At 47.7% G+C, this 27,986-nt stretch overlaps 1 non-coding gene and 1 pseudogene across 1 annotated transcript; one reads left to right on the plus strand and one right to left on the minus strand.

Annotated features, from left to right (window-relative positions):
- Positions 1–9,908: 9,908 nt before the first annotated feature.
- Positions 9,909–11,650, plus strand: LOC139053360 (uncharacterized; annotated as a pseudogene).
- An 11,358-nt stretch (positions 11,651–23,008) lies between these two features.
- TRNAV-AAC (transfer RNA valine (anticodon AAC)) lies at positions 23,009–23,081 on the minus strand. The gene has a single exon. It is a non-coding gene; the product is annotated as a tRNA-Val (tRNA).
- Between the last annotated feature and the right edge of the window lie 4,905 nt (positions 23,082–27,986).

The following is a 27,986-nucleotide window of genomic DNA, read 5'->3' on the forward strand; positions in this document are numbered from 1 at the left end:
TCCTTGAAAATGCATAAACTGCACTTCTCTCGCTCCTTCGAGGCATTCTGCTACATCATCTACATCATGTTCTGCAATTAAGCGTGACAATAGCTGGCTACTTCTGTCTTTATACGCGTGCGCGTTGCTTCGGTCTCGAGTGTTCAGAGCGCAGTTAAAATCTCCTAGCATAAGAACATGTTTGTCTTTACTCAGATACTGCTCAGTGCTAAGAAAAACATCTGTGCCTCTTATTTGTACCGTTCGGCGCGTAAACACATAGTACTCTCCAGTTAACCTAACTATAATGAAAATCAACAACGATCAATCTGCCACTTTGGCATGAATAAACATTCTCTACAAGAAGGCCAGTTAACGTTTTCAAAAATAGTAGGCATCCCGCTGACTTGCCCACCGCGTGACTCACTGCCACGTAATAACGAGACGTGAAGCGAAGCATCATGCTTCGGGTCTGCTTCTCCCCATCAACATTTGTTGTACACCCCGGGAACCGAGCATTGAGTGGGTCATTTCTCTGCCCTTTTTGCTCTCCGTATATTCGATAGCGAAGACAAGAGTGTAAGACACTGTTCCTGCCCGGGATCGAATCGGGGATCTTGAGCGTGAAGGGCGCTCCTGATAACCACTACACCGCGGGAACCAAGCATAGAGTGAGCCAATTCTCTTCCCATCTTATTCTGCGTATATCCGATCAGAAAGAAAACAAAACTGAAATACGCTGTTCCCGCGCGGGATCAAACCAGGGACCTTGCGCGTGTGAGACGCACGTGGTAACCACTACACCACGTGAACCGAGCATAAATTTTAGTTTTAGAATACCTTCCCGGAAGAGCAGCCGCGCAGGCCGGCTGTCGGGCTCACAAAAGAAACCGGCCATTGGAGCCCGCCATTAACAGTGGAGGCGCATTAACATAATTAAGTCTAAAGGCATCCCATCCTCATTTTCTACCGACAAATATCTAATACCTAACGGACTTAAAGGCAATTCCTTCTGTAGTGTTCTTTGAAGAACGTCCAAATAAACCCCTGCCCAACAATGCAAAACACATGGTCAATTGTTTCGAGTTGTTTACATATAAGGCAGTTTGCTCCCCAAGGTAAATAAAAATCCCTCTCTTGTAAAAGGCGCGTATCGGCAAGGTTTCACTATGGAACTTAAATAAAAAGGATTTAGCGCTTGGCTGTACCTGCATTTTCTTAAAACGCTTTAACACGTCGTTTTCTTGCCTTCCACTCTTTATGGCTCTGTACATCGGAACCGGCATAATCATGTCAACTATATCCCTATATAATTTCTTCCGCGACACCAAAAAAAAAGATAATCATTTGAAAAGCGTATGGACAGAAAATGGACACTGTCAAGGGCTTTCCTTAGGTACCTTCGTAGAGCACTAGGCATACTTCAATTGCACACCGCGTACATCGGCAGATGCTTGCTCATTCGTAACTGGCACATAGTGCGCAGAAACGGGTCACCCACGCCTCGAAACAAATTAAAGCGGTTGACTAGGTGTTTCACAAAAAGATGTGACAGGCCTAGGCCTCCATTCTTAATTCTCCTAAACAAGTTCGTTCGGCTGCCCTTCTCCCATTCTGATGCCCAAATGAACATGGCAAAAACTCTGTGGATCCTTTGCACATTTAAACGAGAGTAACAGAAAACTTGCATGACCTACCATATTTTGCTTACTAAAAGCAAATTACATACAGCAGCTCTCGTGAACATCGAGAGATGAGCACCTTTCCAATTTGTCGTATTTTCCTTAAGTCGTTTAGCCTCTTCGAGCCAGTACTCCTCATTCCGCCGGTAATGCTCGAGCGGCACGCCCAAGTGTTTAGCAGGCGATTTAATACGTTAACTGTAGGCGAACGTTTCCGGTGTTGATTGCCATTCACCATGCCAAAAACCGAGACACTTACTCCAATTTGCAACGCTCCCTGTTGTGTATCCAAAATGTTTATTAATGGTTCTTACTTCTGTAATGCTTTCTTTAGTTGAACAGCACACCGCCACATAATAATAATAATAATAATAATAATAATAATAATAATAATAATAATAATAATAATAATAATAATAATAATAATAATAATAATGTTTATTGTCACAAAATATACAAAACAACACAAGCAGGCCGGTCTAAGCCTTAGTTGGCTTGTAGGACCGTGCCAGTGAATATGAGAGACAAGGCAAAAAATATACTTAAATTGATGAGACGTGAAGGAAAAAAAATAAAGAATAAAACGAATGGCAAAAAAATTGAAAAGAACAAGATAACATTTGGTTGTCTACATATAACAAAAGTTCAAGAGGTAAATATTGCGAAGCAAAAAAAAATGGAGAAAAGGTTAATTTTACTGTAGCTGCTGTAAGAAGTGTTGAAGTTGAACAGGTAAATACTGCGATGCAAAAAAAATGTAAAAGAGGTTAATTTTACTGTAGCTGCTGTAAGTGCTTGAGCGTGCTTTTTGATGTCGCGTTAAAAATTTCTTCCGGTAATTTGTTAAATATGACAGGCATATAAGCACAGCGTCCGGCCGCGCCATACCTTGTGGCTGAATGCGGAACTACATAACGGACATGTTTTCTAAGCTCCCTTGCGGCGGCACTTTTTTGTTTGAAACCAGAATTACAGAAATGTTTAACGACAACTGTTTCTATAAGTAATGAATGGAAGTTCGGTAGACCAAGTTCACGGAAGATATTTGCAGATGTTACTATTGGGGAATTCTATGCAACATTTTTGAAAATGTTTTTTTATAATTCGGTCTACCCTGCATCACCAACAATCAGAACAAAACGAAAGGCTGTAATGTCGTACCTCAACACACTGTAACCTAGGGCATGTGCTATAATCTTTTTTACAGAAAAGGGCGCAATACTTTTGATAATAAACAACCGCCACGCTACTGACCTCAGTTTAGAACAAATAAGTGATAAGTGATGCTGCCACGACAAATTACTATTGAAATAGATTCCGAGATATTTAACACAATCTGCGTATAGAATAGGCACACATTTACAATGAACACAGTCTGACTCGTGCAAGTAGAGAGGCATGTTAATAACTTTAGTCTTAAGTGGGGAGCGAAAACAAACATGTTTTCTTTTTTGGGCATTTACAACAATTCCAATATTAGAAAACCAAAGCATTGCTTTGTACACATCATTTTGCAACATTTCAGTGGACGTTTCATAAGAAAGGTGTTTCGCTAATAATACAGTGTCGTCAGCATACTGGAATACTGAACATTTCGAAATTGCCAAAGGGAAGTCATTAACGAAGATATTAAACAACAATGGCGACAAAATGGACCCCTGAGGAACTCCAGGTTTTACCGACAGCTTAGAACTAAATACGCCCTTATCATCGGTACAGACCACCTGAAATCTGTTGCTCAAGTAGTTTTCGAGAACCTTGTAAAAAGGCCCACGAAATCCCCAAATATGCAGTTTACTTAACAAGATTTGATGATTCAGGGTGTCAAACGCTTTCGCTACATCTAAAAATAGCGCACATGAGAAAAGATTCTGATCGAATGCCGAGAACAGTTCATCTGAAAATTCCTCATGCAGTGCCACAGTACCACGCCCTGAAATAAAGCCAAACTGTCGATAGGTCAGGATAGAAAATTTCTTAAGAAGACTTAGTATGGAAAAGAAATTTCTCTAAGACCTGAGCAATAGTCGGCAATATAGGAATTGGCCGATAGTTTTCAATACTATCTTTCTTCCCTGACTTGTGTAGTGGTACAACAACTGCAGTTTTTAAGCATTCTGGAATTTCGTCGCCTTCCAAAAAAGCATTCAGTATATGCAGGATATTATCTCACAGCGCACTGAAATTCCTTCTGATGGTGTGTAAAGAAATTCCATCATATCCAGTGGGCCTGTTAGGACGGAAACAGAAAATAATTTCTACCAGATCACCCCTCAAAATTTTCGGAAGGAAAGCTGACGCAGATACGGAATGCCCTAACGGCTGAGGGCTTCTATATGGAGAGACGGCCCTTTGGGATGATTTAATAAAGTTCCTGTTGAAAGCATCAGCCACTTCTGTTTGAGGTTTTTGAAAAGCACCGAAAATAGACCAGTTATTGGAACTCCCTCCTCTGATATGATTTACCAAAGAGCAAGTTTTGCTTACATTATTTGAGGATTGTTGTAATTTCTAAAAAGAAATAACTGCGTTTGGCGGCACGCAGAAGAGCAACAGCTCTATTTCTTGCCGACTTGTATTCTAATCGTAGTCTTTGGTTCCTGGGATTTCTTTTGCAGCGTTTCCGCAAGTTGACTCGATACGAAATGGAAGCAACAATTTCCGTGTTATCTATCTTATCGGCTTTCCTATCGGCTTAGCTATCAGCCGTGTGCAACGTAATTCAAAATTTTTCATTTGCATTCAGAACCTTTCATATACTTTGCCCGAAGAATCTTCTTTGCTTAAGGATGCCCAGTCAAACGAAACGATAACGATATCAAGCTTGGATTGATTAACAGTAGGGACAAGGCATTTACACTGCCCAGATCCAGTTACCACCGATGATGTTCCAGACGCGTCTGGTAAAACAAGACGGCATGCTACAAAATAATAATAATAATAATAATAATAATAATAATAATAATAATAATAATAATAATAATAATAATAATAATAATAATAATAATAATAATAATATTTATTGACACACATCCAAACACAATACAAAGAAACGGGCCTGTCTAAGTCTACGAGGACTTGTGCGACTAGGCCCGGCAGAGTCGGTACAGCGATGTGGTTATATATTTACATAAAAAGTGAAAAGGTACACATATACATAATAACACGTTTTTTTCAACTTTGAGAAGAATGCTTGGTAGTATTACACGTTAACAGACAATGACATAAAACAGAAACACATCAACAACTTAAGTAAAGATCAGGAGTAAATTTCACCGTTTCATCAATAATTTCCTCAACTGTTTTTTCGAAGTTGCCAAGAAGAATTCATCGGCCAAATCGTTAAATATTTTTGGGATGTATACACTTCTCGCTTCACCATACTTAGTAGTGGAATAGGGTACCTTAAAACGTTTTTTATTTCTTAACAAACGAGGTGTATCGTATGACTCTTTGAATTCATTGCTCCAATTATGCCGCATAATAACAGTTCTGGTAAATAAACCCTCCAATGTGCAAAATCCTAATTCCTGAAAAATATTATTGTCGTTAAGTGTACTACCATAAGCCACATTTCTTAATATATTTTTTAGTAGTTTATCAATCCGATTTTTCCAGTGCTCTGTACAAAAGGCGAAGATCGTTATCCCATACCTCAGCACACTGTATGCTAGTGCATGCACTATCATTTTCTTGACTGGTAGAGGTACTAAACCCTTTATGTTGAAAAGTAAATGTGCAACACTACGTAGTTTCCCACACAAAAACGCCATGTGATGTTGCCAAGACATGCCGCTGTTGAACGTTATACCCAGGTATTTGAATGTGTCCACATATTCTATAGCAGTACATTTACACGAAATACAATGTTCATTATGCAGAAATATTGGCAAGTTCATTTTTTGAGTTTTTAATGGACTACGAAAACACATGATTTTGCTTTTCTTAGCATTGATATAAACACAGTTTTCTTCAAACCATTGCATAGCCTTATGGACTGCATTTTGTAGGGCGCTAATTGCTTCTTCATAATGCATATGACGAGTGAGTAGAACTGTATCATCTGCATATTGATACACAGTGGCCTTTGTAATTATCGTGGGAAAGTCGTTCATAAATAAATTGAATAAAAGAGGGGACAACACGGATCCCTGTGGAACACCAGCTGTAATATATTTTCTAGCGCTAAAAATTTCTTTACTGCCCATGACCACCTGTGATCTATTCTGTAAATAATTGCAAATAATATCAAAAAAGGGTCCCCTGAAACCCAAACGAAACAACTTTTCCAATAAAATATCGTGATTTACAGTTTCGAACGCTTTTGCTAAATCTAAAAACAAGGCACAACTATACAGGTTCTTATCTAGAGCAGAATATAATTCATCTGTGAACTCTTCTAACAGTGTAATAGTACCTCGCTCAGCAACAAATCCAAACTGTCTTGGTGTTAGGATTGAAAATTTCTTCAAGAAGGAAGTCATGCAATCAAACAGAAACTTTTCCAGTATTTGAGAGAGTATAGGCAAAACAGAAATAGGTCTATAGTTTTCAACTTCATCTTTTTTTCCGGCTTTATACAGTGGCTTAACAATCGCCGTTTTTAAGGTCTCCGGAATTGATGCGGTGCTTATAAAACCATTAATCATAAAAAGCACTATGTCTGCTAATGTATCAAAATTTCTTCTTAGTGTGGCCAAAGCCAACCCATCTATGCCCGGTTGTTTATTAGGTCGGAAACTAAAAATTATTCGCCTCAGATCGTCCCTCGACAACGTGGGCAAAAAAGCAGATGCTTGAACAGTATGTTTGAGTGATCAAGTGTGTCTCTGCGACTGCGCAGTGTTAGAAAAACGCGTGAAAAAATTATTGAAATTATCTACAACTACATCTGGCTTCTCTGAAAAAGATTCCATGAAATTCGCAGGTGCCGCAGTACTGCCTCGGAGCGTATTTATTAAAGCCCAAGTTTTTGCAGAGTTTCTGTGTGCTTGATTAAATCTGTCTGCGAAATACCGCCGTTTTGCTGATCTCAAGAGCGCAACGACCCTATTCCTCGCAATCTTATATTCAGTTTTCAAATCTTGATTTTTCGGCGCCCGCCTGCTCCTTTTCCACAACCAGTCTCTGTTGGAAATAGCTCTCATTATGCCGGCTGTGAACCAGGGGTAACTTTTCCTTTGTTTTTTAGTTATTGTGTACATACTAGAAAGCTCAAATTTTTTCAGCTGCTCACAAAATTTGTCATAAACTTTAGCATAATTACAATCCTTAATCATTTCCGCCCAGTTAAACTGTGCGATCAAATGATCAAATGTTCTCTTGTTTAAAATCTGGACTTTTAATTGATTACTGTCATGTTTTTCTTCTGATTTGTCATTTCCGGGCAGGGGTAAAAGTGCCTTAAGGCGACATGCGACAAAATAGTGATCCGCTATCTTTTGCCTTATGATACATGCCTCTAAAGAATAATTCGGTGCTCTTATTGCTATATGGTCTAGACAGGAGGATACTAGTCTATTTTGTAAAAGTTCTTCTCTTGTAGGTTGATTTATAGTCACTTGTAAGCCATAGGTTGATAAGATGGAGAGGTAATCCGACACAGTAGTCGAACTGATGTTCAATATATTAATGTTTAGGTCACCCGCCAAACAAATCTGATCTGCTGCTTTGTGGCCTTCTAAAATTTCCTCAAGTTCATGCAAGAACCGTGTGACACTGTTATTAGGTGGACGATAAATAGCTATCAACAATAATTCTGTGTTCGTAAGCGTAATTTTTACTGTCAAACTTTCGGCGTGGTTTAAAGAAATGTCTGTAACCACAGTGTCATATCTTATCTTAACAAACACTGCTAAGCCCCCTCCTCGTCGTTTCTGTCGTTACATGAAATGGGCTTTGTAACCCTTTAAATTGTAAATGTTAGTGCAGTCCTCTGGTACATTTGTTTCCACTATTATAAATGCATCTACTACATCTGCGACTGATTCCGCTACTTGTCTAAATTCCTCCCAATATTTTCGTAGACATCTGATATTAATACTAATTACTGTGAAACCGTGTTCACGGCTGGTAGCAAATATATCTTTGAACTCATTGAAATTTGAGACAGAGGAAAAATTTGTTGCCATGTTGCTTATGAAATTTTAAGAATAGCGGCTAGACTCTTAATTCGAATCAGGGGTGCATCTTCATTCTTCTTCACGAAAATACTTCCGCCCTTGACCCATGCAAATTTGTAGTTCTTTTCTTTTGCTGTAGTTCTAGCTCGCCAAAACAGATTTCGGTTCATTCTTGTCAGATTATCATTGTTGAAAAGCCTCGGCAGTTCTCCAATTTGATGCAAGCGTCTTAGCTTGCCCCGCGCATCAAACCACGCATTCCTTGCGGTCACGGAAGAAAAACGTACCAGAACTGTTGGGTTCACCTTATGTTTGTTTGGTAAGCGATGCACCGCCTCGATATCAGAGCTACAGAAATCTGATAGCTCCAGTTTGCTGGCTATGTTCGATAAGACTTCTTTTAGGTTTTCCTCGTGTTTGACAGGTAGCCCTTCGATTTCCATATTTACTTTTCTGCCATACTGTTCGCTCTCATTTAGATCCTGTTGCAGCTGCTGCAGCTGTTCCGCCTGTGTTTCCAGTTGCGTTTTCATGTCAGTAATTTGTGCTTCACGCGCAGCTTCCCGTTCTTTACTGGCGGAAAGCTGTGCTAACACCATGTCGTATTGTTTAGACAAAAAGGAGACTGTTTCTTCTAGGCCTTTCATTGTTATGCTCAAGTTTGTGAATTCTGCCTTGAGGTGGAGCAGAGAATCTACTTTTCCATGTAAAGTCAGCAAAGAGGTCAAAGTTTGCTTAATACCTGCCAGCTCTGACATTAATGTGGCTTCTGAAGTGTCTTCGTCTGGTAGAGTCGTACTCGCAGACTGTGAGCCCGCCCCCCCTCGTTGCTTTACCGCGCGACACGTTTTGCACACCCATGATTCACGTTTACTTTGACTCTTCGCTGCGAAAGTATTTTGAGCTACACCTGAGCAATGTTGACCCAAATGATATGGGTTCCCGCACTCCGAACAAGTAATGAAACGACCATCATCGGGTAGTAGTTTGTTACAAGCAATACAATTGTCCATAATTAGACTCAACAAGATACACTCTGCAGTCGGCGGCCAACACCCTCAGTTAGATTCACAAGGTAAGCACAGTAGCTGTAAAATATGTGCGTTAATGTCCGGTCGTTGAATCGCCGCCGACTGCAGAGCGTCCCGTGCTGCAGGCTGTTTAAGTAGGCGTTTCTGCCAGGGTTTCCAGAGGCTGGTGTGATTTTGCAAAGGCCTTCTGCGATGACGTTTGCGAAGTGGCGATGGCTTGAAAACCGGATGAAGGTCCAATCCAGCAGGAGAATGTTCTCGGATGATAACACGTGCGAGCCTGGAAAATATGTGCGTTAATGTCCGGTCGTTGAATCGCCGCCGACTGCAGAGCGTCCCGTGCTGCAGGCTGTTTAGGTAGGCGTTTCTGCCAGGGTATCCAGAGGCTCGTGTGATTTTGCAAAGGCCTTCTGCGATGACGTTTGCGAAGTGGCGATGGCTTGAAAACCGGATGAAGGTCCAATCCAGCAGGAGAATGTTCTCGGATGATAACACGTGCGAGCCTGTAAAATATGTGCGTTAATGTCCGGTTGTTGAATCGCCGCCGACTGCCGAATAATAATAATAATAATAATAATAATAATAATAATAATAATAATAATAATAATAATAATAATAATAATACTTTATTGCACCCAGTATTTTAAAGTGTGCAAGAATCCGGCCTGCCAAAGCCTCATTGGGCTTGAGTGGCAGAGCCACTAAAGCCATCGTCTGCATATGCCAGGAGTTTCACTTCGCCTTCCATGAGTTTGAAGCCCTTTGTGCTACTGTTTTGAATGATTGCCCAACAAAAGCTTTCTAGATAGATGGCAAACAAAAGTGGGCGGGGAGTAGACACCTGGCGCACGGAACGCTCTGTTTTAATCGGGGCCCCCATTGTCTTATTAGTAATCAGCCGTGTTGAGCTGTTCCGGTACGCCAGAGCTACCCCTTCAGCGATGATTGATCCTACATTCACATGCTCAAGAACTAATTGTAGTGTTATCAGTTCTCTGATCTGACTCAGCACTCATGCTGCCCGGGCTGTGACGTCATGGAGCAAAAGGGATAAAAAGCGGCTGTCTAATAAACACGAGGCTTTTTGGGTTCGTCGCTACATCGGAGTGGCGTCGGTCTTTTGCTTGCATCACCGCTCCGGCAGCGGACACGACATGATGTCAGAAGTGGGATCGACCCCCCCATCCTAGCTGCCTTTGCGGCGCTCACCCGGCGTTCGATCTGCGCGATGAGGGCTCTGCCAGCGGCAGCCCCGCCACCGGCAGCCATCCCGCCACCGACACCCTTCAACTTCGACCGGACTTCTGAATGGCCAGAATGGATTAAGTCATTCCACGACTACCGCTACGCGTCGGGGCTCAACGACAGAAGGGAAAAGGCCCAGGTGCGAACGCTTTTGTACACCATGGGCAGGCAGGCAAGAAAAATTTTTCAGACATTCGGCCTTACTGAAGAGGAGTCTCGAAGCTACGAGACAGTGAAGAAAAAGTTTCACGCCCATTTTGTGGCCACGAAGAATATAGTCTATGAAAGCGCAAATTTCCATCGACGAAAGCAAGAACAGCGGGGAAAGTGCGGACAACTTTGTGACAGCCCTGCACGAGCTTGCAGACCGCTGTGAATTTGCAGAATTTCGGGATCGAATGATCCTCGACAGATTCGTGCTCGGCCTCGAGGACGCGCAGCTGTCGGAAGCGCTCCAGATGGATGCCAGCCTTACGCTAGCGACCGCTCTGGCGAGGGCCAGGCTCAAGGAAACAGTTCACCGACAGCAACTGGAACTTCGGGCCGTCAGCAACGAGGCGAATACAGGCGAACTTGACGTAGTCCGACGAACAACGAGGAAGCCGTCCAACAACTGGGAGCCTGGCGCCACAGCACAGCGGCGAACGCAGGCGTGCCAGTTCTGCGGACGGTCGAGCCACCCGAGAGCCCGGTGCCCTGCACGGTCAGCGCGGTGTGACCACTGTGGTATCAAGGGACATTTCGCCGTGGCGTGTCGCAAGAGAACAGAAAACAACCAGGTGGGCGTGTCTATGCTAGAAGGCGATGGACAGAACTTTTTTGTTGGGACACTGAACAGCTCAAATGCCAGATACGCGGAAATGTCTATCAATGGTGTACGCGTGAGTGCAAAAATTGATTCAGGAGCCGAAGTCACTGTTGTTCCGCCCGATTTCCCCGGTGTACCACCTCGTATAGACAGGTCCCAAGCGGTGTTGAGAAGCGCTGTGAATCAGCGCCTCGAAGTGAATGGTTGTTTTTCAGCAGACATTGTTTGGAAAGGCAAAACAATGCGACAAACACTGTATGTTGTAGAGTCGCTGCAGTGTGTCGTATTAGGGCTCCCAGCCATTGAAGCACTTGGTGTAGTCAAATTTCTTGATGTGGTTGATGATAAACAGTTTGAACACATGTATCCGCAGCTCTTCTCTGGACTGGGCATGATATCAGGCGAATACACCATTCGCATAAAAGAGGGCGCCGTCCCCTTTGCAATTTTCGTGCCGAGGCGGGTACCCATCCCGTTAAAGAACGCCATCAAACTAGAGTAGGCGAAAATGGTCAAAAGCAATGTCATTCGTAAGGTAGATGGCCCAACTACATGGTGTGCAGGAATGGTTCCAGTAGTCAAACCAAGTGGGGAAGTTCGAATCTGTGTGGATCTAACCCAGCTGAACAAGAGCGTCCTACGTGAACGGTTTGTCTTGACGACCCTAGACGACACACTGGGGCAATTGGCGGGAGCCACATACTTTTCGAAATTAGATGCCAATTCAGGATTTCACCAGGTTAAATTGGCTAACGAAAGTCAAGAACTAACAACATTTATCACCCCCTTTGGCAGGTACTGCTTCCAGCGACTGCCATTCGGTATCACCTCGGCCCCGGAATACTTTCAAAAGCGAATGGCGGAAATCTTAGATGGCCTTCAAGGAGTAGTGAACCTGATGGACGACGTTCTGGTTTACGGAGCTACTAAGCGTGAACATGATGAACGGCTGCACGCAGTGCTCAAAAGGATGGTTGCAGCGGGGGTAACACTCAATCGGGCAAAATGTTCTTTTTGTGTCAGAAGAGTAGCGTTTTTAGGCTACGTGGTCGATGCGGCGGGAATCGCCCCGGATCCAAAGAAAGTTCTAGCCATAAACGAAATGGCTACGCCATCAAATGTTGGTGATGTCCGCAGGTTTTTGGGCATGATAAATTATCTGGCAAGGTTTGTGAACAACCTTGCCGACATGTCAGCACCGCTCCGTAGTCTTCTCTTGAAAGGCCGTGAGTGGCACTGGGGCCTGCCTCAGCAAAAATCCTTCGAGACTCTGAAAGAATTGATCACCTCGGTGCAATGCGTCGCAAAATTCGACCCTAAGCTGGGCACTATTGTGTCCGCCGACGCGTCATCATTCGGTCTCGGCTGTGTGCTCATGCAAGTGCAATCAGATGGGGAAAAGCAGCCGGTTGCGTACCACTCTCGTTCATTAACGCTGACAGAACAACGGTACGCGCAGATAGAAAAGGAAGCAATTGCGCTGACGTGGGCGGCAGAAAGGCTAGAAGGGTTTTTGATAGGCTGGAATTTCAATTTGATAATAATAATAATATTTGGGGTTTTACGTGCCAAAACCACTTTCTGATTATGAGGCACGCCGTAGTGGGGGACTCCGGAAATTTTGACCACCTGGGGTTCTTTAACGTGCACCTAAATCTAAGCACACGGGTGTTTTCGCATTTCGCCCCCATCGAAATGCGGCCGCCGGGGCCGGGATACGATCCCGCGACCTCGTGCTCAGCAGCCCAACACCATAGCCACTGAGCAACCACGGCGGGTATTTCAATTTGAGACGGATCACAAACCGCTCGTATCGCTACTCGGTCAGTCACCCCTTGATGTGCTTCCGCCTAGAATACAAAGATTCCGATTGAGGCTCATGCGATATCGCTTTTCAGTCTCCTATGTCCCAGGAAAACAGATTGGCACCGCCAACGCCCTTTCTCGGGCCCCTTGCACGGAAGCGGACGTAGAGATAGGGGAGCTGGATTTCGGTGAAGTATCGAGCCATGCACAAGGCTGCATTAGCGAACTGAAATTTTCAGCCCATTGGAACAAAATAAAGTTCGCGCAAGAAAAAGACTCAACCTGCCAACAACTTCGGTTGTATTGTAAGCAGGGCTGGCCACGTCTCGCTAAAGTAAGCAGTTGGCTAAGCCCTTACTGGTCGGAGAGAGCACACCTTACAATATGTGACGGTGTGCTTCTGCATGGGTCTCGTCTTGTGGTGCCTCAGAACCTAAGAAGTGAAATACTTTGTTCATTGCATGTTGGTCACCAGGGCATTGTGAAATGTCGCGCAAGGGCCCGCGAATCTGTGTGGTGGCCCGGTCTCAGCGCTGAGCTAGGAGCTCTGGTAAACAGTTGTCGAGAGTGCGCGAGACTGCGCGTTTAGAAAGCCGAGCCCATGATGCCATCAGAGTCCCCCAGCTTGCCTTGGCTGAAGGTAGGAGCTGACCTTTTCCATTGGCATGATAGATCGTATCTCGTGGTCGTACACTATTTTTCGCGCTATCCAGAGCTTGCCCTTTTATCTTCCACGAGCTCGGCGGCGGTTATTGAGCAAATCAAGAGTATATTTGCTAGGCACAGGATTCCAGAACTTGCCGTAACAGACAACGGTCTTCAATTCGCTTCCTCAGAATTTGCATTGTTTGCGACTAGTTATGGCTTTCATCACGTCACGTCCAGCCCCAGGTACCCGCAGTCAAATGGAGCTGCCGAACGTACAGTGCAGACGGTAAAACGGATGTTGGAAAAAGCGGTTGACCCATACCTGGCCCTCCTAGCTTATAGGGACTCCTCAGGTCCTTTGGGTACAAGCCCTACCCAGCTATTGATGGGCCGACGGTTGCGCTCTACGCTTCCCGTCCACCCGAAACAGCTAGTACCGTCAATGACGAGTGGTCTCAGGAGCCTCCGACACAAAGACAAGAAAGCGCGGATGAAGCAAAAATTTCACTACGACTGCCGCCATGCGGTAACGCAGCTACCGCTGCTCACCCCGGGAAACCAGGTATGGATAAAAAACAGCAAAATTCCAGCAAAAGTGTTGAGTCGGGCCATGCGGCCTCGGTCTTATCGGGTGCGGACAGACGACGGGGTTGAACTAGAGAGAAACAGACACGCGTTGGTGCGGTACAGCGAGCGAACCGGTGTGCATGACCCATCCTATGACTTTCCTGCGACTACGGACGCTGCAGGCCAATCCGAGGAAAACAAGGCCTCGGCAGAGCCTTGTGTCCTTAATTCAACGCCGGCTGCTGCCTCATATGAGGAGAGGAGACCCGGTGGTTATATGACACGCTACGGTCGAGAAATAAGGCCGCCACAGCGATATGGCTACACTTGAGTCCTGTATACTCATCCCATTTGTACGTTTCCTACTGTTTGGTTGTTTTGTGGTTCATTTGTTCTCTATGTGTTGCGTAAAAAAAAAAGAGTTGTAGTGTTGGCGGTTCTCTGATCTGACTCAGCACTCATCTGCGCAGGCTGTGACGTCATGGAGCAAAAGGGATAAAAAGCGGCTGTCTAATAAACACGAGGCTTTTTGGGTTCGTCGCTACATCGGAGTGGCGTCGGTCTTTTGCTTGCATCACCGCTCCGGCAGCGGACACCACACTAATGACTAAATTTCGTGTGGGAGAAAATCAAAGGCTTTTTCTGAATCTGTCTGCTGAATGGCAACAGCATATTCCAAATCGTCACAGCATTCCAAGACCCTTCTCATCGTGTGTACATTTGTCGCGATAGTGTGCCCCTAATACCGCAAGTCTGGTGTGGTCCTACAAGATCCTTAATGATTGACTGTAATCGGCTTGCAAGAACTTTCATAAAAACTTCGTAATCCTTGTTGGTCAATGAAATGAGTGCACGCCGTGACTAGTCTTAACATTGCTTTTTGGTTCGCTTTAGGAATGAGGACAGTATGCGCTTCATAGTATGACGGTGGTAATATGTTCGTAGGAGAAACTTCGTCAAACAGCGCTTTCAACAAAGGCACCAACTTGTTCTTGAACGCTTTTAAAAGGCTGCGCCAAGACCATCCGGACCTGGCGACTTATTACGGCTCAGGTTATCCATAGCACTTTCTATTTCAGCATGCATAATGGGTGCTTCTAGATGTCCCTTCGTTTCGGCTGATGGTTGTGGCATACGAGAAAGATAGTTTGCTCTGTACGCTTCGATATTGTCACGTGGTAGTGACGGTGAAGAAAGAAGACAGTAGCAGTACTGTGAAAGACAAAACTAGCTTTTATTGGGCGAACCTTTGCCCACAAAACAGGCTACACTTAAAGCACAACGATAGTGGCGAACACAGTCGGCGATCGTCGAAAATCTGATCAGCGGGTCAAGCGCGTCGGCTTTTATACAACAGTCGTCGAACGTTCCAGACTAATCGTTGGGACCCGCGTGCCTTCCACAAAGTTCTACACCATTCGCGACACGCGATGAAATCTGATAGCACAAGGTTCGGCGACAACAGACAACCGGATAGAAGCATCGATAACTATCGAGAAACATCGGATACATTCAGGCGTGTCCCTCGCTGTGCGATTACAGTTGTTAAGCGGTGAAACGTGGTCGCCCGATAAAGATAAGTACACGTGTCAATACCCCCCTCTTAAAAAGCATCGACCCGATGCTGCATACAAGCGAAATAAAAACACCCGTAGCAAAGAAAACAACAACAAAAAATAAGGAATTTCGTCAGCGTCCGTAAAAGGGTTTAAGGCGCACCACGTGGACCACTTCAGATCGTGTGCGGCGCCGCTGTGAATGCGAAATGCCGTTTGGCACGACCTCATAGTCCACAGCGCCAATACGTCGGATGACCTTGTAGGGTCCGAAATAGCGTCGGAGTAGTTTCTCACTGAGTCCTCGTCGGCGTATCGGTGTCCAAATCCAAACACGGTCACCGGGTTGGTACTCAAAAAAGCGTTACGGAGGTTATAGTGCCGGCTGTCGGTACTCTGTTGGTGCTTGATCCGTAGGCGGGTGAGCTGTCAGGCTTCTTCCCCGCTGGAGATAGCTAGCGACGTCAACATTCTCTTCGTCAGTGACGTGGGGCAGCATGGCGTCGAGCGTCGTCATCGGGTTCCCGCCATAAACCAGCTTAAACGGCGTGATCTGTGTTGTTTCTTGCACCACCGTGTTGTAAGCGAATGTTACGTACGCCAGGACGGCATCCCAGGTCTTGTGTTCGACGTCGACGTACATCGCTAGCATGTCGGCGAGGGTCTTATTCAGCCGCTCCGTAAGACCATTCGTCTGTGGGTGGTAGGTCGTGGTCCTCCTGTGCCTTGTCTGACTGTATTTCAGAATGGCTTGGGTGAGCTCCGCTGTAAAGGCCGTTCCTCTGTCGGTGATGAGGACTTCTGGGGGGCCATGTCGAAGCAGGATGTTTTCGACAAAGAATTTCGCCACTTCAGCTGCGCTACCTTTCGGCAGTGCTTTATTTTCAGCGAAGCGGGTGAGGTAGTCTGTCGCCACGGCGACCACTTATTTCCGGTTGTTGACGTCGGAAAGGGTCCCAGCAAGTCCATCCCGATCTGCTGAAATGGTCGGCAAGGAGGCTCGATTGGTTGTAGTAATCCGGCTGGCCTTGTCGGTGGTGTCTTGCGTCGCTGACAGTCTCGGCATGTTCTGACATAACGGGCGACGTCGGCGGTCAGGCGCGGCCAATAATATTTTTCTTGTATCCTCGACAGTGTCCGGGAAAAACCGAGGTGTCCAGCGGTCGGATCGTCATGTAGGGCGTGCAATACTTCTGGACGAAGTCCTGACGGCACAACAAGAAGGTAGTTGGCGCGGAATGGTGAAAAGTTCTTCTTCACGAGGAGATTGTTTTGAAGCGTGAAGAAGGATAATCCGCGCTGAATTGCCCTGGGGACAACGTCGGTGTGCCCTTCCAAATATTCCACCAGGCCTCTTAGCTCCGGGTCTGCCCGTTGCTGTTGAGCGAAGTCTTCCGCGCTTATCACACCAAGGAAGGCGTCGTCATCTTCGTCATCTTGCGGCGGCGGGTCAATGGGGGCACGTGATAGGCAATCGGCATCGGAGTGTTTTCGTCCGGACTTGTAGGTTACAGTGATGTCGTATTAAATTATGGGGTTTTACGTGCCAAAACCACTTTCTGATTATGAGGCACGCCGTAGTGGAGGACTCCGGAAATTTCGACCACCTGGGGTTCTTTAACGTGCGCCTAAATCTAAGTACAAGGGTCTTTACGCATTTCGCCCCCATCGAAATGCGGCCGCCATGGCCGGGATTCGATCCCGCGACCTCGTGCTCAGCAGCCTAACACCATAACCACTGAGCAACCACGGCGGGTGATGTCGTATTCTTGCAGTCTGAGGCTCCACCGCGCCAGTCGTCCTGAAGGATCCTTTATACTCGCTAGCCAACACAACGCGTGATGGTCACTGACGACTTTGAATGGCTGCCCCAGCGTCCCCCGTTATCCTACAACAACCCCGGGACCCACCGACCTTCCATGGAGCAGCGACTGAAGACTCGGAATCCTGGCTGGAGACCTACGAGCGAATCGCGAGTTTTAACAACTGGGACTCCGACGACAAGCAGCGGCATGTATACTTTGCCTTAGAAGATGCCGCCAGAACGTGGTTTGAGAACCGGGAGTCGACCTTAATGACATGGGACCTCTTCCGTAGCGGCTTCCTGCGCACCTTTACAAGTGTCGTGCGCAAGGAAAGGGCCGAAGCTATGCTGGACGCCTGAGTGCACCTACCAAACGAGAACGTTGCCATCTTTACGGAAGAAATGACCCGTCTGTTCCGCCACGCCGACCCGGATATGGCCGAGGAAAATAAAGTTCGAATGCTCATGCGTGGTGTGAAGGAAGAACTTTTCGGCGCAATGGTACGAAGCCCACCGACGACCGTAGCAGAGTTCCTTCGCGAGGCCACCGGCATTGAGAAGACACTCGAAATGCGAAACCGGCAATTCAACCGCCGCACGAACTCTACAAACTATGCAGGAATCCAATCGCTGGCCACCGACGATCTGCGCGAGACTATCAGAGCGGTCGTACGGGAAGAGTTGCAGAAGATGTGCCCTAGGTCGCGGCCTCAAGTGGCCTCAATCGTTGACGTCGTCAAAGATGAGGTTCAGCGGTCGCTTGGAGTTACGGAGGTGCAACCCCAATTACCGCAACCCCAGCCCGAAGCGATGACCTACGCCGCCGTTGTACGCCGTCAAGGTCCCCTTCCGAGACCATGCCAGGGCCCTGCGACGACGCAATTCCGTCGTCCGCCGCCGCCGCCGCCGCCAACACGCCCACCCGTCGCCCAGCGCACCTACGCGAGGAAGACGCACATTTGGCGAGCCCCCGACAACCGCCCGCTCTGCTATCACTGCGGAGAAGCCGGCCATGTGTACCGCCGATGCCCATACCGGGAGATGGGACTGCGAGGATTCGCCGTCAACGCTCCGCGCCCGCAGCAAGGTGAACGCCCTTGCGATATCGCCGACTACCTCGCCGCTACTCAGTGGAGCACTCGACGACCATCGCGTTCGCGATCACCAGGCCGCTACCTGTCGCCGCAGCGCCGACCATACACTGGCCCAGCCCGGGGCCGGTCAGCGAGCCCATATCCGGAAAACTAAAAGCGGCAACCGATGGAGGTGCGGTTGCTGTTCGTCGAACTGACGAAGATCCTCCGCCGCCGACGAAGACGACGAAGAAACCATCTCGACGACCTGATGACGACACGCCGCCATCCCGATGAAGTCGCGAAGCCAAGACTACACCGACGAAAGACGACTTGACGACGCGACGTTCCAGCTTCACTTCAACACGACGCAGCCGTGATCCGACGCCAAGACCTAACTGCAACGCCAGACAAAGAACCACCGACCTCGATGTGCTTCTCGACGGCCACGCAGTTACCGCCTTAGTGGACACAGGGGCTGATTACTCCGTCATGAGTGGACACATCACCGCCCAGTTGAAGAAGGTTAAGACTGCATGGGAAGGCCCTCAAATTCGCACCGCTGGAGGACACCTGATTACGCCGACTGGAATCTGCACGGCAAGGATAACCATTCATGACCGGACTTACCAAGCACCTCCACCAGATGTCACGTGGTAGTGACGGTGAAGAAAGAACACAGTAGCACTACTGTGAAACACAAAACTAGCTTTTATTGGGCGAACCCGTGCCCACAAAACAGGCTACACTTAAAGCACAACGATAGCGGCGAAAACAGTCGGCGATCGTCGAAAATCTGATCAGCGGGTCAAGCGCGTCGGCTTTTATACAACAGTCGTCGAACGTTCCAGACTAATCGTTGGGACCCGCGTGCCTTCCACAAAGTTCTACACCATTCGCGTCGCGCGATGAAATCTGATAGCACAAGGTTCGGCGACAACAGACAACCGGATAGAAGCATCGATAACTATCCAGAAACATCGGATACATTCAGCCGTGTCCCTCGCTGTGCGATTACAGTTGCTAAGCGGCGAAACATGGTCGCCCGATAAAGATAAGTACACGTGTCAATATTGACCGGCTGGTATGCAAAGAGCCGCTCGTAATGCCGGTGAAAAGCACGCACGATGCTCTCCCGGTCATTCAGTGCTTGGCCATTGTCTTCAATCACTTCTATTTCTTTTCGCCGCGCATGCGTGTTCCAATACCTAGCGCTTGCATTTCACTAAGACCATTACATTTCACTAAGCTTGCAGACCATTGCATTTCACTAAGCAATGGTCCGAGAAATAAACGGGTAGTACAGTGTAAATGTAACATGCATGTATGATTTGAAGGCACGCATAAATCCTGTCTAGCCGAGCATGACTAGATCCCTGAAAATGCGTCTACTGCACCTCGCGTTCACATTCTATACATTCGGCAACGTCGGCAATGTCATGCTCGTCTATCAGTTCTTTGAACAACACGGAGCTCTCGTCGTTCGGTTCCTGTTTTGTTGCTCTATCCGTCCAACTCAGTAAGCAATTGAAATCCCCTAGTACAACCAGTTGTTTCGTGACTTTTAGATGCTTCCTAATCTCTGAAAAGAAATTGGCTTGGTCTTTATCCGCGTTTGGTTCATAAATACAAATGCCCCACCAGTCACGCTCACCCAACGAAAAATCGCACCACACAATCCTACCCGACACACATGAAAAATAATTTTCTATCGCAAGGCCTTGCAACTTTTTAACAAAAAGGATGCAGCCAGCGGATGTTCCAACGGCATGGCTAACAACCACAAAATACTTAGGGCCAAACTATGAAATATTCCTTACCTCAGTAATGAAGCCTTCATTGCGGTGAGACTACCAGATGTCACTCTGAAAGCTTCCTTACAGAGGGGCCCTCGGTGAAGGCTTCCTTGGTGCTTCCTCAGCATAAGGTAGCCCTAAAGCTACATTCATGCGTCCTTACGCTGCTCCTTGCCCTAAACGAACGCTTAACCTCACTGCTTAACCACGTGAAGTTTGCTTGCGCATGCGCGCTGTCGCCCACCTGCGGAGAAGCGCGAGCACGGTACGTCTTGCCGGGCATGCTCGTTTCAGTCACGCGTGCGGCATGAAAGCGTTGCTAGGCGTTGCTAAGCATTGCACGACGCCGGCGCGCCAGCGTTTATGGAGCACATCACATTTGCACTGTAATGCGCTACTTCTTTAACTTTAGTAAACAAAACTAGAAGAAAGCATCCACGCTTCTCTATATTAGCTCTTCAATTTAAAGATTGTGCCACGATACATTCTTTATAGAATAATGGTGTTCGCGTAAAGATTTTAAGAGATAATCTCGAACCCAGTCATGCGGCAACCGCTCCTCACGTGAGGACTGGTGAAGGGAGCTTTCAGAGTATGCTTGCTTCATCCATCGGTCCTTCGCTGTAAGGAGGCCTCACGTAAGGTTAGGGAACGCTCGAAGTAAAGGACCGTTTCATTGTCTGGGCCTTAGACCTGAAGCGAAGCACCATGCTTTCGGCTTCCTCCACCCCTCCAACTTTTGTTTCTTGCACTGCCAAGACGTCAAGGTCCTGGTCCACCAAGAGTCGATAGACCTGACTCTGCTTTTTCTTGGCAGCCAGTCTTCGCACATTAAGTGTTGCGAAACTCAAAAGCTGATTGGAAGCCATCATTCACCAATAGTGTTAGAAGGGAACCCAAAGCATGGTGCTTACCTTTAACGTCTAGCACACCGCTAGACGTCACCATGCTTGTCCGGTCGCCGGGTGTTTTGTTGCGGCGCCAGTTTGTCCCCAACCCGCCTCCCTGCCCCGACGTTGGGCATTGGCCTGTAGCCGGAACGCCTCCCCAGAGGCGCCTTTGCAGGCGGTCCCTCCGTCTTGCTTGGATCTTGGCTGCCTTTGAGTTCTTCTTTTTCCAGCGGTCGCTTGATTACCGCGCCAGCAACCGATGTATTGTTGGCCCCGTCCGCTGTCTGGTCTTTGCAGTCAGTCAGTGAGACGACCACAGCAACTTCAGGAAGATACTCCCCTTTCTCAACGTTTTTCTTTGCCGTTGCCGGTGTTCTCGGAGATTTATTCGCGGGTTTAGGGGGCCCGTGTGCCTCCTCCGCAGCAGGTGCCACTGTAGTGGTCGTCTCTGGCAGATTGGCCACGTCTTCTGCACCTCTGGCAGCATCCGCAGCTTCAGCTACGTCCATGGCTGCCATGTCACCCTCAGGCTCGCCAACACTGCGGCGTAACAGCGCTCACACTTGGCGTCAACATGCCCGAAACGTCGGCACAGAGAACATCAGGGCAAACACAGTCGCGGCGTACGTGACCCTTTCCTTTGCAGCGTAAACACTGCATCGGCCAACCAAGAGCGATGGCGAGGGCCAGCTCACCGCCGACCCAGATCTAATGGGGCAGGTCATCCATAGTGACACCGCTCTTGAAGTTCAACAGCACGGTTCTCATCGTGGACACTTTGGCCCTGACGCCTTCGACGCGCCAACACTCCCGGCTGACCTCCGACACCTTGCCGAAGGCAGCAAATGCCGTTTTCAAATCATCGTCGCCGACGCCGTGAAGTAGCCAGTGCAGCCGCCACTTCACTGTCCCGTCCTGCGGATCGATGATGAGGCAGCGTCGCCCCTTCACCTGAAGCTCATTGAAGGCCTGCAGCCTCTTTCTTGCATCAGCGCCACACATGGTGACCGCCCAGACACTGTTTATCTGGTACGCCCCCAGCGCAACGACTTCAGGCAGCACTACGGTAGGGCACAAGGCGTCACGAAAATGTTCGACCTTAAAGGCCTTCGACCGGAGGTCGCCGTGTAAAAACATGGTGTTCAACACGACATGACCCGTAGGCCACTGCTGAAAAACAATGTGATAGTGGCTATCGTCATTCTTGTTGCGCCTGCTCCCGCGGGATACGCCCACCTGAGCCGCTCCATAGGAGCACATGATTACACATCCGTTCGCTGAGCTGGCCGGAAGTGGAATGATAACCACTACACCTAGGGAACCGAGCATAGAGTGGGCCCTTTTGCTCTCCGTATATGCAATCGCGAAGAAGAAAAAATGTAAGACACTGCTCATGCCGCCCGTGTTCGAACCGGGAAATTGGGCTTGTGAGGCGCACGTGAAAATCACTACACAAGGCGAACCTAGCATAAAGTGTGTTAAATATCCCCTTCCCCGTTTTGCTCGGGTATTATGCCATCGCGAAAAAACAAAAATGCGGCCCACAGTTACCGCCCGGGATCGAACCATGGACCTCGCGCTCGCGAGGCGCAGATGATAACCACTATACCACGGTATCCGAGCATAGTGTGCGTTAATTTTCTCCCCATTTTGTTCTGCGTATATTCGATCAGAAAGAAAATAAAAAGGAAATAGTCCGTACCCGCCCGGGATGAATCCCGGCACCTTGATCGCATGCGGCGCACGTCAAAACCACTAAACCACGGGAGGCGAGCATAGAGCGGGTCATTTCTTTCTCCCGTTTGCTCTCCGTATATGCGACCGCGAATAATACAAAAATGAAAGACACTGTTCACGCCCGGGATCGACCCGGGGATCTTGCGCGTGTGAGGCGCACGTGATAACTACTACACCGCGGGAACCGATCATAGAGTGGGTCATTTCTTTCCCCCTTTTGCTCTCCGTGTATGCGTCCGCGAGCATGACAAAAATGTAAGACAGTGTTCCCGCCCGGGGTCGAACCGCGGACCTTGCGCGTGTTAGGCGCACATGATAACCGCTTCACCACGGGAACCTTTTTTATTTCTTTATTGCCGGTAAACAGCAGTACATCGGAAGGGGAAGATACGGAACATGTATACACAAACAGATGAACTTCTCATCTAGTAAGAAAAATTAATGACTAAAAGCCACCTGTTAAATGTGAGCTGGCGTTGTTTAAATTCGTTAAGATTAGCCACGGGTTCTATCCTGGCCATCCAAGGCTAGAACCTCATGTGTAGCAAGCACATCAAGAAAACGTGTTGTTTGTTTTCGAAAAAAAACAAGGGCTCGTCTTGCATCAGGATCGCAATAGAAGCCTGCCATGCGGGCTCGCCATATACAGTAGAGGCCAGTTAACATTATCTGATTGAAAGGTGTTCCATCCTGGTCATCTATCGGCAGATATCTTATGCCATGAGGGTCAAGAGGAAATTCTTTTTTTATTGTTCGCTGTAGAACATCCCATACAAAAATGCTTCCTTACTTTCTTTAGAACTTTTATGAACATCCTATCAACTTTAGTAACATCCCATTGACTTTTACTTTTTAGTAACGTTTGTCAAAAGAAAGTTGGTTACTTCTTTTCTAACTTCAGTATGTAAAATGAAAGTTACTAGAAAGTTAAGACACACTATTTTAGCTTTTAAGAAACACGATTCAATAGGAAGTCAATAAAAATAATTATGTTCTTAAAGTACATAACCCAAGTTACAAAACATGCATGAATGTTATTCAATAACGTTATAATTATTCAGTGAACATGGCTGGTGCAAGACAGTCTTGTTTCATGGACAGCTGTAAATTTCCACAATTTTCAATCGACTTTCTAGTAACACTGGTCACTAGAAAGTTGTTTAAAATGATTTAGTGAAAAATGAACATATATGACAGCATCTGAACTATAATTGAATATGCAAAGACTGGCTGCTTTAAGAAAAATGTTTTTTTGCACAGTAACTGTTTTCCTAATTTTTAGTCAACTTCCTAGTTACAGATGATAGTAGAATTTTCATAGAAAAAAATTGCTTCTAATACCGGACGCTAAGAGGAAATATGGTCTCACCAATTCAAGATGAGGGCACGTATTCTCGAAAACATGACAGCTAGTGCCATGGGAAGCGTGTATATGAGCGGTGATCATGAATTTGTGCTCAGTAGGTGTCAAAGAAGCCCGTAGGCCATGCACTATAGCACTAGACGGACCTGCACGGACGGCGCGCTGATCGGCTCGTGTTCGCCAGCTAAAGCGGGAGACACACGGTCCGATCCGGCGTCCCACGCGCCGAAACTGCAGCCCGAATCGAGGTGTTTTGCCGTGCTAAAGCGCCGGTTCGGACGTCCGGGGTGCGACAAGCCGGGCAAATTTTCATCGTCCGACGTGTTCGACAACTGCACCGTCGGCTGGCCGCAGCCAATGGCAGCGCGGCTGGCATGTGACGTTCTCTGACGTTCCCTCCACGGAGGCGGCGCTGGCTGGCCGGTTTCTCGCAGTTATTCTTTTTCCTTGCCTGCTGCAGTTTGTTTCTGACATGAAATAGTTACTAAATTCAGTAAAATTATCTCGAACGTGTGCCTGTTATGCAAACCAGCGCCTTGTACACTACCACTAAGCTACTGGTGACATCGGGAGCCGCGACGCGAGGGCATTTCGCGAGCAGACATCACACTCCGACCGTCTGAGCGAGGCCGCTCGCTTCGCTTGCACGTTTCCCCTTCGCAACGACTGCGTCGAGTAAACCAATTGTATTTAATTACGGCCGACCTAAGTCTACAGTGTTAATTGTTTTGGCGAAAATAAGCACTCTTCGACGAGCTCGGGCTGGATCGCAAGCGCCGTCGGCTGCAACGTCCGCCTAGCTATGCCTACCGGCCCTATCGCTGGCTTTAGCGGAGCCGTCAGTGGACAACGCACTGTCGGGAAGTGTTCTGTCACTCACAGGGGCATAATTTTATCGACAGCGTTCGCGTAAAGCGAAGCAGTGTTGTGCAGTGTTGCATTTCTCGACGTGGATATGAATTCAAGCTGGGGAGCTGGATGTGGGCGGAGCTTACACGCCGCTCATGCCGTAAAGACCCTTAAACTTCGTAAAGTACTGCCACGCTTTGAAGAATGCCGCCCCCTCCTCGAGCGCTCTGCCCGAAGCCGACGCCGCGTCGCTATTGGCCTAATGGCATCACGTGGCCCCTTGCGCCAGCTTCGTTTGTTTACAGTCGCGCTTCAGTGCCATCTTTGCTCGAGAAGCGGCACTTGTTGGCGGCATTCCTTCCGTTGCTATTCTGTGTTGTTTTGATCTTGTGAACGCCTTGACGGATGTTTCGTGGCAAGTACGTCGTCGCTTCACGTCATTTTCTGTTACCATGACCTGCTGTGCGTTTGGATGCCAATATAGTTTTAGCGAAGGCAAGAATATGTTCGCGATACCGTCCGGTAAGCGCAACGGGTTAAGAAGAAAGACATGGCTTCACCGAATCGGGAGGGAGAACTTCCGACCAACTTCCTCCGCGCGACTATGTGATGTAAGTTGTGGCTCTCTCAGAGTATTGTATGTGCCAGGCTTGCGTATTGTGCTGCAGGCAATAACGTAGAAGTATATTGCACAGCTCACTGTGCATGTTGTCATTTGTACGCACGCTTTAACATGATTTTTACGCAACGTCTGCTTCGTTTATATGCGCACTACGTGATCGTGTTAGTCATATTTGGTGCGCTTAATCTTTTTGAACGCCAACCGGCTTGAGTTCGCGGGCACGCGAGGTTGCGTGCGATAACGTGATTACGAAATTTTTAAGATTCAGCGCAGTCCTTTTGATAAAATGTCAGTCTCGATCATGAAAGCGCCCCAGGAGAGCAAGTCTCTGCATTTTGTGGTTACTTACTAGCCTTCTTTAGATAGGCTAGCTTTGTTTGCCACATTTGTTCGTGTTCCTCGTTGGTGGTCACCCGGTGAATTTGCGATGCAGAGGCACCGATGAAAAGCGTGCGTGCTCTCCCGAAACAGTGTTACGCGGTGCGTTCGTCCTCGAGCGACCGCATCATAGGTAATTGAGACGCATGTGCTAATTCGCGTGAGCTTTAAAGTGTGCGAAGCTTAACATGCGGCGGTGGAGCACTCGTAAAGAAAGCGTGCGGTCGCCCGCCCGTTCCCTGACTGGTTTAGGGCCGATTTACGCTCAAACCGCCCATCGCCGCACGCCGCATCGCATGCATGCGGTTCGTGAAAAACGGGCGATCATCGCGATCGGTCACAAAATTGCGTTTACGCTGAAACCGCAAGATGCGGTGCGGTTCACATGTGCCCTTTGGTTGAACAAATAGGTAACCTGCAACTGGCAACATGCATCAGCGAGTTGGCAGCCTCGTGTGCTGGCTACCAGCAAAATTTCGCATCGTGCCAGGATATTGTTATTACGTTTGCTGTATTATTAGTTATTTTTTTATTAGTTAGCTCGAGCGGTTCGAATGCGTCTGCATCCGCGCTTCGGTTTGGGGACGCGACTCATTTGAAAGCTCGCTAACATTCGGCAGTGCGCAGAGCAACATTGTTCGAAGTCGGCACCTATCGCCAACAGCAGACGACACTGTCATATTTTTGTCGATGTAGGTTGAAGCTTCCGCGTCATGGTGAAAACGCAACTCTTGCACTGTCATATCCTGTGCTGCATGTGTGGCATTGACGTGGTGAGCAACCTTTGGAACACTGTGCAGTCGTCTTACCTGTGCCGCTTTTTTTATTATTTATTTATTGCTACCGCATAATGTTGCGACGACATACGTCACTATGCGCTCGGTTGTGTACGGCAGTGTACGGTGCGATGACGCACTTTTTGTAGCTGTGCTAGCGAAAGGTTGTGTTGTGGAGAAGCGACGTACAATCGCTCCTCGGCTGGACGAAGCACCAGCGCGGAGAAACGGGAAGCGACCCCATGCCGAGTCGAGTTCTGAGAATCTTCCGTAGCCCTCAGCGTCTCGGCTACCGGACAGGGACCGAGAGTTTGCCCCCTCGAAGACCTGCAGCTCTCGCCTGCGTCTTTTGTAGAAAATAAGCGCAGTCTGTTTTCTGCCACCAACCGATGCGCACTCCTTTCACGGACGGGGCCAGACGCCGTACGTAACACTGGCGATGAGGCAGGAGTTGCGAAGCGAATCTATAAGTTTTCGAAGGCCATGGCTGCAGGACGAATGCACGGCGCTGTCGAGCCTTTCTCGGCCAAATCATGGGAATTGTGGATCCAGCGCCTCGACTTTTACTTCGTGGCGAGCGACGTCAGCGAGGAGGCGGGCACTTCTCCTCACGCTTTGTGGAGCCGACACTTTCGAACACCGTGTGCGCGCTGATAGCGCCGAAGTCAACTTAGAATGATTTAGTGACACTTCTTAGGCGGCACTTCGACACCAAGACATCCGAGCTTTAGAGCCGGTACGTGTTTCAAAGACTCGACCAACGGCCAGACGAGTCGATCAGCAGCTACGCTGCGGCCCTCGGAACCTTGACAGCCGACTGCAACTTCGGAGCGCTGCCTTCGGCTACAATATCGACGACGTCATCTGACACCCAAACGACCGCTTCAGCGGCGAACCCAACTATGCCGCCCCAAGATGTGTTGCTGCGGGACAGTTTCGTCCGCGGCGTGTGGGACGAACATCTTTCGCAGACACTGTTCGCAGAAAAAGCCTGACATTTCAATGCGCTGTGGACTTAGCCTTGTCAGCGGAAAGTGCGCCAAGGCATCAGCGAGATATCAAGAGAGTGGCAAACTCGGAGGAAATTAACAGGACGTCGCAAATCAAGCCAGGAGGCAAGCATACGTCAGCGTGACATTGCTATCGATGCGACGGCTTGCACGACCCTGAAACATGCAAATTCAAGACAGCCGAGTGCCGTTTCTGCTCCAAGGAAGGTCACGTCGAGCATGCCTGCATCTCAAAAAAAAAGAA

The sequence above is a fragment of the Dermacentor albipictus genome, unplaced genomic scaffold, assembly GCF_038994185.2.
Source record: "Dermacentor albipictus isolate Rhodes 1998 colony unplaced genomic scaffold, USDA_Dalb.pri_finalv2 scaffold_97, whole genome shotgun sequence".
Taxonomy (NCBI): Eukaryota; Metazoa; Arthropoda; class Arachnida; order Ixodida; family Ixodidae; genus Dermacentor; species Dermacentor albipictus.